The sequence below is a fragment of the Panthera onca genome, chromosome D1 (assembly GCF_046562875.1).
Source record: "Panthera onca isolate mPanOnc1 chromosome D1, mPanOnc1 haplotype 2, whole genome shotgun sequence".
Taxonomy (NCBI): Eukaryota; Metazoa; Chordata; class Mammalia; order Carnivora; family Felidae; genus Panthera; species Panthera onca.
In genome coordinates this window covers 42296362-42311940 of record NC_138348.1, presented here as the reverse complement: position 1 = coordinate 42311940, position 15579 = coordinate 42296362, and the positions used below count along the sequence as shown (strand labels likewise).

General features: G+C 35.0%; 1 protein-coding gene across 3 annotated transcripts in view; it reads right to left on the bottom strand.

The window, feature by feature from the left end:
- The window catches only part of SOX6 (SRY-box transcription factor 6), a 693831-nt gene that overhangs the window by 668091 nt on the left and 10161 nt on the right, over positions 1 to 15579 (bottom strand). For all 3 annotated transcript variants that reach the window (XM_078433264.2, XM_078433262.2, XM_060606110.3), the window contains exon 3: positions 12009 to 12177. The gene's annotated coding sequence lies outside the window, so the exon portion shown is untranslated. The remainder of the gene's footprint in view (positions 1 to 12008; positions 12178 to 15579) is intronic.

The following is a 15579-nucleotide window of genomic DNA, read 5'->3' as shown; positions in this document are numbered from 1 at the left end:
ACCTATAATTCTTCTGTTTTTCTCTCACCAGCAGGTACTCAATAAACACTTATCGAATGAAGGAATAAAGCTAGTGAAGTACCCTAACTTCTCTTACCAATTATACAATTTCTAACTTAACCTCTCACCTTTGAATAGTACCTTTTGTCAACCTAACAAATCTAATCTGCTATTGAAGGCACTGTCAATTACACTCAGAATGGGTTACATAAAGATCAAATTCCTTTTAGAATTGAATGATAGAGAAAATTTTGCATTATTTGAAAAAAAGTATGCACTCTTTTTATTGGATAGCAATACTCTGATGTTCACTTATTCTGAATTGCCAAGAAGCCTGAAACCAAATGTTGTACACAATTCGACTAAAACAATCTCTTCCACTTCATTACTTGAAAATAATTTACTTTGTTTCAGGAATTATAATAATTTTTCTTTCTGGAAGTATGTGGAAACCTACTATTTGCAAAGTACTGTAATAAATAAGACATGGTCCCTTCTCTCACAATTACATTTCTTTATTAATTACAAGGAAAAAAATACAAAAGATCAAATAGGTAAAATGATAATAAGCTTAGCAACCTTTTAAAAAAAACATTTATTAAACATCTTTGTATCAAGTACTTTGGTAGATTTTTACATACACCACCCAAATAACCCTGCAAAACAGGTATTATTATGCTTATGTTAATGTGAAGAATCTGAGACTCTTAGCACAGGACCTGTCATATAGTAGGTATTAAATAAATAATTTATTGAATGAATAAAAGCCTAGTGAGGTTCTCTAATTACACAGCTAAGAGGAATAGGGTAGAACATTATATTTACCTTGAGTTTCCTACAAAATATCCAAATTCTCAGTTTACAGGTTAAATCTAGTTTGGATTCTCCCAAAGTTAAAAGTGGGCTTTAAAAAACATAGTTCATGGGGTGGCTGAGTGGCTCAGTCAGTTAAGTGTCCAACTTCAGCTCAGGTCATGATCTCACGGTTCGTGAGTTTGAGCCTACATTGGGCTCTGTGCTGGCAATGTGGAGACTGCTTGGGATTCTCTCTCTCTCCCTCTTGCTCTCTGCCCCTCCCCCACTTTCTTTCTCTCCCTCTCTCTCTCTCTCTCTCTCTCTCTCTCTCAATAAATAAATAAACTTAAAAAAAATAAAACGGGCGCCTGGGTGGCTCGGTCGGTTGGGCGTCTGACTTCAGCTGAGGTCATGATCTCACGGTCCGTGAGTTCGAGCCCCGCGTCGGGCTCTGTGCTGACTGCTCAGAGCCTGGAGTCTGTTTCAGATTCTGTCTCTCCCTCTCTCTCTGCCCCTCCCCTGTTCACGCTCTGTCTCTCTCTGTCTCAAAAATAAAAACGTTAAAAAAAAAATTAAAAAAAATAATAAAACATAGTTCAGGACTCAACTCTTCTGGATATTTAAACTAGAGTACAAAATTATAGAGAATTTTTGTGAAGGTAACGAAGATTTAAAAAATTTTCCAGCAAGAATATTCAAATACTCTCCTGGCAATTTTTAGAAACATTACTTAATAGCAAAAAATCTATTTGACATGAAGCAACCTGAAAGAAACCAGAGGTCATTTAGACTTCCATCCCTTCTGCTCAGATTCATAAAGAAATAGGCAGTTGCTTATATTGTGTGATAAAAACATTCCCTTCTACCTCTTTGAGAAAAAGTCAGACTTTCTAATCAGATGTCTAAATTCCATCAGTAATAACGTGTTAAACACTGCCTTCTCCTTATAGTCCTCTTTAAAAATAAAAGATCTTGAAAGTAGGAACAGCCTGATATGCCTAACCTCTTAGAGTAAATGAGTTGATCAGATCTCAGAGTAACTAATAGGAAAGGACTGAGTATCTGAAGGGATAGGGTGGCTCAAAGAAGAAAAAGAACCCAAAAAGAAATCATGAGTGCCTGAACTGAAAACAAAGGAATAGGTAGTCATTAACATTACTTTCTCTCACTTGCCCCCTATTCCTTCCATCCCCTTCCTTCATCTAGTTAATGCCCTTACACTTCTTTTCCTTTTTCCCTCAACCTCCTGTACTGTGACACATACATTTATTGTTTTCTATTTGTGCTTTAGTTTTGAGTTCTCATGTCCATGCTCTCATTCACCCACAGAGAGGACTGTCTCTAAAGGGAACTTTATCTATACATTTTTCACTCTTCCTTTAAGCACCTGGTGTCTTCTTATTGCCAGTCCTAATAATTTCTCTCCCCCATTCCCAGAAATTTCCTATTCAAAAGTAAGAAGGGAAAATCCAGCTTAAGCACCCCCAAATTGTTCCATTTATCTGCCACCTGATAACCCATGGTTTCTTCATTACCTCTTCCCTATCCTCAAAATCTCCTCTAATCCCCTCCTCCTCAATCCTTCAGCCCATACCTTTCCAGAATCCTCACTGAATGCTTTAAAAACATTTCTAACAGTTTTATGGAGACATAATTCACATAGCACACAATTCACCCATTTAGATTGCTAAAGTCAGTGGAGTTAAATATATTCAGAGTTATGCGGCCATCACCACAATCAGTTTTAGAACAGCTGTATCACCCCCCCAAAAAAGAAACCCCATACCTAACAGCAATCACTCCCCATTTCCTTCTACCTTACCTCATGCCCTACACAACCACTAATCTATTTTTTTTTATTTTTTTTAATATTTATTTATTTCTGAGACAGAGAGAGAGACAGAGAATGAGTGGGGGAGGGGCAGAGAGAGAGGGACACAGAATCCGAAGCAGGCTCCAGGCTCTGAGCTGTCAGCACAGAGCCCGACGCGGGGCTCTAACTCACAGACCGCGAGATCATGACCTGAGCCAAAGTTGGAAGCTCAACCGACTGAGCCACCCAGGCGCCCCACCACTGATCTCTTTTAGTCTCTACGGATTTGCCTATTCTGAACATTAATATAAGTGGAATCATACAATATGTAGTCTTTTATGACTAGCTTGAACTCTCAAGAAATTTGCTTATACTTTTCTTTTGTTTCTTGTTTTTTCTTCCTTGTTATTAATGTACATAATTTATCCTTCTGCTATACTTAAGCTCCTTGAAGGCAAAAGTGTGTTGGGAACACCCTCAGTGCCTAACACAGTTCCTTACACAGAGTAGGTGCTTGATAAAAATGTACCCAAAATGAATGAGTTGGATGAGGTTATTTTTTTCACTGTAACTTCTCTTTTACTTTTTCCTTGTTTGACTTGTTGATCTTACTCCTCTCATATGACTTCTCATTGTGAACCACTTTCTATATGAAAATTTTGAATATTTCCTCTGCTCTTCAATAACTAGATTTTATTTTATTTTCTCCATTTAGATTCTCTGTCTTATGCTGTTTCTTTCTTTGGCTTTCTCATTCCCCTAACTCCACTTACCTTAACCAAACTATACTCATAGTAAATAAATATGAAAATAAACAAGGGTGCCCACTATACTGGCTCCCTTCATTCATTCATTCTATGAATACTTATTAGGCACATGCTATACAACAGGAACATCCATCTGGGTAGTGGGAATATATTATTAATAAGATAACTTCTGGAGCTCTTATTGGGAAGATATATAACAAAGTACACAATAAAATCACAATAAATAAAATAATTATAGACTGTAATTAGTCATTGGAAGGAAATAAACAGGTTGCAATATTAGAGAATTAGGGGAAGGGAAGATCCCAGAATCCCAAATAACCTACATTCTACATGTATCCTTATATTTCTCCCATTAGAAAAGATTAAAAAAAAAAAAAAAAAGAGAGAGAGAGAGAAATCTTATTGCTTGGTTAGTAAGGAATTCATTAAAAGTCTGACTTTAATCCAAATAATATCTGCAATTTAACACATTGAAAAAGGAAATAACATCTAGATAATATTACATTGCTTAAAAGTACAACCCTGTGATCTAAACTGATCCTTGATTTTTTCTCCTTAAGTTTATTATTTTTTATTTTTTTTAACGTTTATTTTATTTTTTTGAGACAGAGAGAGACAGAGAATGAACAGGGGAGGGTCAGAGAGAGAGGGAGACACAGAATCCGAAACAGGCTCCAGGCTGTGAGCTGTTGGCACAGAGCCCGATGCGGGGCTCCAACTCACAGACCAGGAGATCACGACCTGAGCCGGAGTCGGATGCTCAACCGACTAAGCCACCCAGGCGCCCCAAGTTTATTTACTTATTTTGAGACAGAGAGAAAGAGGCAGAGGGAGTGGGAGAGAGAGAGAATCACAAGCAATTTCTGCATTGTCAGTGCAGAGCCTGAAGCAGGGCTCAAACCCATGAATCGTGAGATCATGACGTGAGCTGAAATCAAGAGTCTGATGCTCAACCAACCGAGTCACCCAGGCACCCTCAGACTCTGATTTCTCTAAGTTTCAGAGGTGGTGTGTACTTTGATTTTTCTAAAATTATAAAAATTAAATTGTTTTAAATTAAACCAGTAAGATACAGCATTTTTACCTTTGTTGTTAAATTATTTAGCTGTTTTACAAGACTTTTTATATTTTTTCAGTTTATAGCATACCATCAGAAAACCTTTTTTTTTTCTACCACATCCTAGTGACATTGTAAATTATTCTAGGCAAAAATGTTCCTTTCTGTACATTAACTCTTTGTCAAGTTCAGCGCCATTCCTCTCAACATGTTACTGTTTTACTTTTGCTTTTAGACTTTTTTACCTTCGGAGAGACAAAATACACATTGGTGAACAAATGTTTCTTTCCATTAATACTATTATCACTTCAAATAAGCAAAATGGTTCAGTAGAAGGTGATTCTTTAGGGCAGTGGTCTACTTCCTGTTTATATCCCAGTTCTTTACTGCTTCCCAGTACTCCAAAATAAATGACAAATGAAACACTTCATATGGAACTTCAGCTTAAATGCCCATAAATTAAACAAAGCCAGTGTTTTATTGAAAATAAGTCACTTTTTCCACTTTTTTTCAGCCCTAGGAAATAAGATATAGTTCATTTTAAATGTAAAACTTTGTACACTATGCAAATCATGTCTGTATGTCTAAGAAAAATAACAAACTTAATGAGGAATGTTAAAAAAAAAATCAGAACCCATTAGTTTAAAGATACATAGGAGCAGCCAAAGATGACAAACACGCATAAAATTCAAAACATAGTGGGAAAGGGAATAGGCACTGAAACACATAAATCAGTGTTTTGAATTCTTTTTCTCTGTGGGTATAATTGTACCTTAGTTTCTTATAATGATTTATTGAGGTAAATATTCTGTATGGTTTAACAGCTACAGCTTCAAAGTGTCAGGCACAGGCTCTCCTTTATTCATGAGGCAGCTGAGTATTGGGATGTGAATTCACTTCTGTATTCGGGGACTTGGCAAAGTTTGTTTTTAAGGTCCTTATAAAGAATTCATGTAGATGTAGTCTATTCAAATGTGAAAAACACTGTGCTATAATGAGTGAAATAGAAAACCTTTACAGTAATTCTGGAGAAAAAAGTAAATAAATTGAAATAAGCCACACAGAATTACTTTCAGAAAAGCAAAGAATGCCCCTGAGTTCATCTCAGCCATTTTTTCAGGTTTAGGGATGCCTACAAACCCCATCATTGGACGGGCTACTAAGGTGGATACTGAATCTAATATCAATACAAAAAGAAAATGATCAGAGAGAAGTAGAATTAAGTCTCAGTTTGTAATACTCACGCAAAGAAGTCTTTTGGGTTGATTTTCAATCTGCATATGCTATTGCTCTGGGACCAAGCTATATACAACACCAACCAGTAACAACAGTTGTAAAATATATTATTAAAACTAGCATATAGTGGGGCGCCTGGGTGGCGCAGTCGGTTAAGCATCCGACTTCAGCCAGGTCACGATCTCGCGGTCCGTGAGTTCGAGCCCCGCGTCAGGCTCTGGGCTGATGGCTCGGAGCCTGGAGCCTGTTTCCGATTCTGTGTCTCCCTCTCTCTCTGCCCCTCCCCCGTTCATGCTCTGTCGCTCTCTGTCCCAAAAATAAATAAAAAAAAAAAAAAAAAAAAAAAAAAAAACAAAAACTAGCATATAGCAACTTTATAGTTTAGAGGGGGAAATGAGTAACTTACCAAATACATTTCCTTTAAAGCATCATGCCAATAGAAGTTACACATAGATACTTAAGGCACAGAGCCCTATCTTGGAACTCACTGATCTTATGCTTATCTATGCCAAGACTTTCAGCAGGAAATTCAGATTTTTGCCAAGAAATACATGCGCCTTAGATGTATGAGCTCAGCATGAAATGGAAATCCAACCTGCCTGGACAGTGGTTCTCTGGTGCATCCATACTCCTACCCATCTGCCAGAGTGACTTTATGATTCCCCATAACATGGTTTGCCAGTCTGGGGGTATAGGTGCCAATTAAAAATGTTTAAAAAAAAACATAGTTTAAAAGTATAACTACATTTTTTATAATCAGATTCTCTTATTTCCAGTTAATGTAAATTAGGTTTCCAAATTTTACTCAATTGAGAGTATTTCACATTATTAGAGAGATGCCACTAATAATAGCTTTTGCTTTTTCACTATTTTTCCTTTAAAATTAAAAATTACTTAAAAATTCTGTCTGCTAAAAGCTACTCATTAAATTATAAACATATTAGCTATCTCCACAGAACCTAACATAACCATGCATGGAGTAGATGATCAGTAAGTACATCAGATAGCAACTAATTAATTTAAAATGGTTCTGAAAAAGTTTTATCACTTTTCAAATGACACCCCTTTTTCCAAAATATTTTTTCACCCAAAACCACACTAAGTAAATATACTATATGATACATATATATTTTTTTAATGTTTATTTATTTTTGAGAGAGACAGAACATGAGCAGGGGAGGGGCAGAGAGAGAGAGGGAGACACAGAATCTGAAGCAGGCTTCAGGCTCTGAGCTGTCAGCACAGAGGTGGGGATTGAACTCATGAACCATGAGATCATGACCCAAGCCCAAGTCCAATGCTTAACTGACTGAGCTACCCAGGTGCCCCTATAAGATATGATATTTTGATGTTACACTTTCAGGCAAAAACACTCACCAACTTATTCAACAACTCCTTGTCAGAGAACAACATGTGGGAAAATTTACATTGTAAACCATGTTAGATGACCCAAATGTTCTTCACTGCCAATAAAGAATGAAAATTGGGCACCTGGGTGGCTCAGTTGGTTAAGCATCTGACTTTGGCTCAGGTCATGACCTCACAGTTCGTGAGTTCGAGCCCCACATGGGGCTCTGTGCTAACAGCTCAGAGCCTGGAGCCCGCTTTAGATTCTGTGTCTCCCTCTCTCTCTGCCCTCCCCTGCTCATGCTCTGTCTCTGTCTCTCTCTCACAAAAATGAATAAACATTAAGTAAATTTTGTTTCTTTAAAAAAAGAATGAAGAGGTAGCATCTTGTACAACTCTAAGAGTATGCTATAATTTTATATTAAGTTTATGTGAAGACATGATAATCATGAACCCCTCAAAGGCTGAAAAAAGTGATGGGGAAAATGGTGCAGAAAGAATAACATATCTTCCAAAGAATGAATACTTCACACTCCGCCTCCACCAACCACTAGCCATTATCCATTCTTTTCTTCCTTTGGCAAGTACAATAAACTTTTATTACTTTATAGTTTATGTATAATCTATCCATCTATGTACTTTCAAATGTTATCTGTTACTTACATAAATTTGTTTTCATTGTTCCTTAAATGATATATTTTTCTTTTTTTTAATGTCATTTATTTTGAGAGAGTGAGTGCATGCATGCACAAGTAAGCGAGGGGCAGAGAGAGAGAGAAAGAGAGAGAGAGAGAGAGAGAGAGAGAGAGAGAGAGAATCCCAAGCAGGCTCCAAACTGTCAGCACGGCTTGATCTTATCAACTGTAAGATCATTAGCTGAGCCAAAATCAACAGTCAGATGGATGCTAAACCAACTGAGCCACCCAGATGCCCTTTAAATGATATATTTTTCTATCTGTGAAAGTATTTGGGTATGTTGGGTTGGAATGAAATATATCATGATTTTTACCATCAAATTAATGGTAATATTTTTTATTTTATAGATTTTTACTAAGCAACAGAATTTTCTTAAATTAACATCTTTAAGCAAGGAATAGGTATACTTTATTCAAAGTTTCAAAGCATATCACAGACCTAGAGAAGAAAGGAATTAATATCAACTGAGTATCCCAAGTTTATCAGATGCTGATCCAGATAAATACGTGTTGGTTCATCAATCCTTACAATAACTACATGATAGAAGTATTGCTATTCTCTTTTCTGAAGATGAGAATACAGAGACTCGATGTGAAGTGGAGTGGTCAAGTTCACACTACTAGTAAGTAACAGAGTCAGAATTAAAATCAAATGTTACAAAACCCAATGGTCATTTCTCTGTGCTCATCTTAACTTCATTTCGCATAAGCATTGAACAAAATCAACAACACCCTCTTTGAAACACTGACCTCTCTTGGCTTCCAAATATGACACTCTCTTGGTTTATGCCATCCCCACTACTACTACCTCTTAGTCTCCACTCTTTAATCACCTCTTCTACCTGATTTGTAATTTCTAGGATTCCTCACACTCAGGCCAGAGCCCTTTGAGATTTGTCTCTTTTTCCTGGATCATTTCAGACATTCCCTTGGATTTAAATGCCACTAACCTTATGCTCATGACTCCCAAACATGTATCTCTAGCCTTGACTTATATGAATTTCAGGTTTGAATATCTAATTGTCTAGTTTCTTTACATCATCACCTAAACATCTCAAAGACATTGTAAACTTAATGTGCCCAAAAAAGAAATCATGATACCTACCTACCCAAATCTGCCCATCTTTCCCCACTGAATAAATAGAAATTCTGTCCAAAGGTTGTTCAAACCAGAAACCAAAGAGCCTTCTTTTATTCCTTCCTTTGCATCATCCTCAATATCTAATTCATCAGTAAATCCAGTTGTTTCTTCCCGTAAAATATATCTTAAATTCCTCCACATCTCTCCATCTCCACCACTACCACTTTAACCCAGGTCTTCATTATTTCTCACCTGGGCTATGCAAAAGGTTCGCCTCTACTCTTACACCTACTCTAATCAATTCCCCAAAATGTAATCAGAGAAGCTTTCTTAAAATAAAACATCAAATCAATCCCTCCTCTGCTAAAGGGCCTACAATGGCTTACCATTGCACTTAGGATAAAATCCAAACTCCATTATCATGATCTACAAAACTCTGCCTATCTTTCCAATCTCATTTTATGCCACTCTCCCCTCATTTCACTACAGTCTAATTCACACTAGTCTTCCTTCAGCACCCAGAGCACACTAAGCTCTTTCCAGCTTCAAGTCTTTTTCAGATGCCGTTCCCTTTACCTGAAACACTTCCCCATTAATTATCTAGCTAGCAATCCTGAGTCACTGCCCCAACGAGACAGTCCTAAACCACACTGTCAAGAGTCCCTTGTTAGTTTTCTTATGGAAGTTATTATATTTTGTAATTGTTTAATGTATTTGTCTTTTTGTTGTCTATCAAAATAGAATGTAAGCTTCATAAAGGTAGAGACTAATTAGTTAGCTTATTTATATTGTTTTTTTTTTAACTTATTTATATTTTCAGTGTCTGGTACAAAATAGCTCTCAATAAATATTTGCTGAATGAACAAAAACAGGGTGTGTCTAATTTCAAAACCAATGCTCTTTTCATTATATCATGCTATCACCTTAAAAGATCTTAGAAATCATCTAGTCCATGCAGAAAAAGAGAATCTCTTTTGCACTGCTGGTGGGAATGCAAACTGGCACAGTTACTCTGGAAAACAGTATGGAGGTTCCTCAAAAAATTAAAAATAGAACTACCCTACAACCCAGCAATTGCACTACTAGGCATTTATCCAAGGGATCCAGGTATGCTGTTTCAAAGGGACACATGTACCCCAATGTTTACAGCAGCACTATCGACAACAGCCAAAGTATGGAAAGAGCCCAAATGTCCATCAGCAGATGAATGGATAAATAAGATGTGGTATAATATACAATGGAGTATTACTCGACAATCAAAAAAAAATGAAATCTTGCCATTTGCAATACGTGGATGGAACTGGAGGGTATTAGTCCATCAGAGAAAGACAAATATCACATGACTTCACTCATATGACAAATTTAAGATACAAAACAGATGAACATAAGGGAAGGGAAGCAAAAATAATACAAAAACAGGGAGAAGGACAAGACATAAAAGACTCTTAAATATAGAGAACAAACAGACGGTTCCTGGAGGGGTCATGGGAGAGGGTATAGTCTAAATGGGTAAGGGGCATTAATCTACTCCTGAAATCATTGATGCATCATATCCTAACTAACTTGGATGTAAATTAAACAATAAATAAATTTAAAAAAATCTAGTCCAAACCTTTCATTCAGCAAATAAAAACAAAGATTCAGAAAGACAAGTGATTTGCCCAAGGACACACAGTAATAAGTGACATAGCCATAATAAACCCAGGCTTTCTGACTTCTGATTCAGGGTTTTTCTTACATATCACATTGCCTTATGATGATAGCCCCACTCAAAAATACACCTAACAACTTTTCCACAAAGTGGCCAAAAATACCAGTAAAAACTTCTGCAATCATTTACAACACAAAGCATTTGGTTGTCAAAATCTTTTACATAATTATTCCTATTTTTAAATAAAACATTTGAAAATATAGATAAATAGTTCTCCATTTTATATTACGTAAATCATTTACTTCACAATATAAACAAAAAATTGTTTCATACAGATAATACATTTAGAATTAACTTTCTTAGGGAAATCACTTTTGTTCCTAAAAATTCACTGTTTTCTCAATAGCCAATAATTCTCTAAAATTCATATAAAATGTAAAACTCACATAATTTTGAAACTAAACAAGAAACAAGCAAAATATCCATAGTTAATAATAACCACAGATGAAAGAAGAAATAATCAAACCCAGGAATCCTACACTGCCTACTTCCAGAATCTAATCACTGGTCTGCAAAGAACTTAGCTATGTATCTATTTACTCAATCCATGAATCAATACAAAACTGCCTCCAGCTCCTTCTATCCCTCCAGAACCCAAATCAGATAACTACAAAACCATCTCAAACTGCTCTTATCGCTCAGTGACTGATGGAGGAATCTTTGACCCAACTTTTCTTTGCCAACAATTTACTTCTCCATTAAGCACAGGTATCCACATCCACTATTCCATCTACTTGTGTATGTGTTTTTTTAATTTCCATAATAAAAAGTTAGGAAAAAAAACTGCCATTGGCCATTTAATCCTTAAAAATAACTATGTCTCCATCTACCTCCTCATCTTCTAAAGAATTCTACATAATTTTTCAAAAGTATTAGAAATAATCAATATAAATTTTTTTATTTGTAGCATTACAACAGTAATTACTGCAAAGGACAAATATTTCAGCTGTATCAATAGTTCAAATAGGTTTATATGGGCTATCCTAGTGAATGAGACATTTATACAGCATTGTTCTATGGAAAAAAATGTGGAACTTTTGCCTTATTTCCAACTTCCCTAAAGTTACTATGCTAAACTTTCAAAGTTTGTCTTAGTTTGTTCAGGCTGCTATAACAAAAATACCATAGACTGGGTGGCTTAAACAACAAACATTTATTTCTCATAGTTCTGGAGGCTAAGAAGTCCAAGATCAAGGCCCTGACAGATTCAGTGTCTGGTGAGAACCACTCATTCCCTAGTTCATAGACAGCTGTCTTTTTGCTGTGTCCTCACATAGTGGAAAGGGGCAAAGGAGCTCTTGTGTTCTCTTTTAAAAGGACAATTAATCATTTCCCAAAGGCCCACCTCCAAATACCATCACTTTAGAGATTAAGTTTCAATATATGAATTTCAGGGATGTAAACATTCAGTCTATAGCAAAGTCCTTTTCACATAATCAGTCATGTTCATTGTTTTTCCCTCACAAAAATTTCACAGTTAACATATATATCTTTGTTATTTACCTGCCAGTTGTTCTGAATGTTGTGTCATTTAATTTTCAGTGGGTCTTTTTGGTACACCAGATGTGTCTCCTGCTGCTGCTCATTAATATGCAAATTACCTCAGAATATACTGGACTTCTATGGGTTTCAAGGCTCTAATTTTTATCATTTAGAATCTGGCAAAATAGTCCTGTGGGAAAAGTTTCAGAAAATGAATTTCAGCAGTAGAGTTCAAAGCTCTTTCTTACTTTAAAAACTCAAAATCCTATATTTCAAATATAGACTAACAACTCACTATTATTATGCATTACAGTGAAATACTGCTAGAAGTATAAGTAAATCATGTCCAGCTGGTATAGCTTGGAGCACACACCCATTCTATCATGGAAAGTGCCAAATCTGTGTTGTCCAATAGAGTAGCCAATAGCAACCTATGGTTTGTGGGGCACTGGTAATGTGATTAGCCCCATCTGAGATGTGCTGTAATACAAACACACACTGGACTTTTGAACACTTAGTGTAAATAAATGATGGGGTGCCCATTGTTTATTTATCATTATGTATCAACCATCAATGGTGGCTCAGTTAAACATCCAATTCTTGATTTCAGTTCAGGTCATGATCTCAGGGTTGTGAGATCGAGTCCCATATCGGGCTCCACACTGAGTGTGAAGCCTGCTTGGGAATCTCTCTCTCCCTTTCTCTCTGCCTGTCCCCCACTCACGCATGCATGCACATGTACTCTCTCTCTCTTTTAAAATAAAAAAATAAAAATAAATAAAATAAAATAAAATAATAAACATTTAAATAAATAAATAATATAAAATATCTCAATAATTTTTATACTGGTTACATGTTGAAATGATACTATTCTGATATACTAGGTTATACAAAATACATTAACATTAATTTCACCCATTTCTTTTTACTTTTTACTTCTTTTTAGTATGATTACTAGAAAATCTTAAATTATATGCATGACTCACATTTGTGACTCACTTTATATTTCTATAGGTCAGCACTCCAATGTAATTAATAGGGTTCTACTATATCTAAACTATTTATTCCTCCTCCTCTTACAAAAGACAGATGGTGATTACACTTGTGGTATTTTGTAATATATAGAATTGTTGAATCGCTATGTTGTACACCTGAAACTAATATAATATTATATATCAAAAAATTGCCAAATGTAGAAGCAGCAGTAGCTATTTTATTAATATTAATAAATAAACAAATTGGGTTCAAAAAATAAAATAAAATTCCATGGTCAAAAAAAAAATTCTGTGGTCATACTAAAATTTTGTTTTATATTACTAATTAAATTAAGATTTCATTTGGTATTTAGAAATATGTGTTAAATTGAGATTTGTTTTTTAAAGAAAATTTTATCTTTAACCTAACTTTCACATTTTTTAAATTCACAGAATTACAGAGCTTCAGAGATGGAAGAAACAGAACAAACTAGTTTGGCTCTGAAAGAGCTTGGGTGACTTGGCAATGATTAAATCAAAAGCAGTGATGGGACTAAAATTCAGAACTTCCATATTACATTGCAAGACTTTTAAAAGTTTATTTATTTATTTTGAGAGAGAGAAAGCACACAAGCAGGGGAGAAGCAGAGAGACAGGAAGAGAGAGAGAATCCCAAGCAGGCTCTACACTGTCAGCACAGAGTCTGTATCACACGAACCATGAGACCCTGACCCGAGCCAAAATTAAGAGTCAGATGCTTAACTGACTGAGCCACCCAAGTGCCCCTACACTGCAGGACTTTTAAAACTTTTTAATTTAAGAAGAGTTAGACTCCAATACAGAGATTTGGAATCCCTCTACAATCTTGATGGTTTATAACGTTAAAAGGACAAAATCTACAAGTTACTGAATGTCAGTCCTTTATTTTTCCATTTCATTTTTAATAATAAATAAATCATAAAACGAGGGAAAAAAGGCATATATAGCCTTTTGGTGAGGAACTTTATAAGAATTGGCAATCCATGTCCTTTGAACATTTTTTTAAAAACTTAACTCTTTATGATGACAGATATAAAACATTTGTGTTCAGCCAAATACCGTGTTAAAAACAGAATAGTCTCAGTGCATATTGCTTCTTTCTCTTTTACTTTTTCTAACATGTTTGTAAACAAGTGTAAGAGCAATAAAATCAAGAGGTGTTGATTCCTAATGGAAATGCACCTACATGTAAGCTGCTAGCAATTCAGAAGGTTCAAGGATATATATAACAACTTACTCTCTTTGTTTCCTTCAGACTTCGAAATATGGCAATTTTTCTTGGTTCAATTTTTTTTTTTTTTTTTAAAGAAGCTGTTCTCCTGGCTCAGAAATTTAAAATAGGCTATGGGGTAATATCTTTTATATCTGGTCTTTTCCTGTTTAATTTCTTTTTTTTTTTTTTTTAACTATTTGTTTTCCAGGAGGGGGAGGAAAGAGTTCTATGAAAAGCTTTCATAACAGGTTCAAAAGTATAAAAGCCATTTCAAGCTCCAGACATTTGTAGCCTTTATTTCTTTAGTCCTTGAAAGGGCTTTTTAAATGTTAACAGCTAGGATAAGACTGCTTTCCTATACTGATATTCCAGGCTTCTTTTCCTTTGTAATCTTGTGTTCTTCCCCACCCTCATTCCCCAATAACCTCCATGCCAGCTTCTTTTTAAAAACAAAATAAACAAAAACAAAAACAAAAAAATATTTCATCATGATGTATATACAAGCAGACTTCTAAGATCCCAAACAGCAGCTACCTCTTGTAATGTAGAGTATTCAAACATTTTTGCTTCAATTTCTTTTATACTTGGTGATTTCATATGCCTATTTAACATGATTCCATGTTAAAAATAATGACATGTCTCCACAAAGTAATTAGAGTTAAATAGCTAACAAGAACCTTTGTTAGCTCCCTTTCCTTTGAACTGCTGAAATACAATCTTCAGAAACCAAGTGTCAAAAAAGGTGTTCATTCATACGCTCTTAAGTTAAAACAAAAAAGGCTTAAATCAATATAGATATAGTATTATCCTATTCAAGAAAAAAATTACATAAATAGAAAAAATAAGTCTGAAACACTGTATTCCAAGGCTTAATAATGATCATTACTTCTGGATGGTGAGACCATAAAATTTTTTATTTTTTAACTTTCTTCTTGCTTATAAATATATTTTAATTCATCTTATATGTACATGCATTGTTTGTGATAAGGGAAAATATTACCCTTAGTTTAAAAAAATAAGTTTTGCTTTATTGCTTTTCAGCATATACAGGTACTTCTTAAAAATTCATATATATTTATATCTAACTATATGTGCATTATAGAAGTAGATAAAGATTCTAAAGTATAATTTCCAAAATAGTAAAATCATGATTCTCATGTAAATTCAAAAAGAACATGAATCAAAATGTTAAGTGTCAGATTTCATTTCCTTATTAATTAATGAGGAAATCATGAAAAAGTGAAAACCAATTCATAATAGAATTTGACTTACAGAGATTTACATGTTCTACTGAACAAAATCCATTTGCATTGGCAAAAATAGGAATCATGTGCATTGTTATAGGCATAAAACACCTGCAACGTTT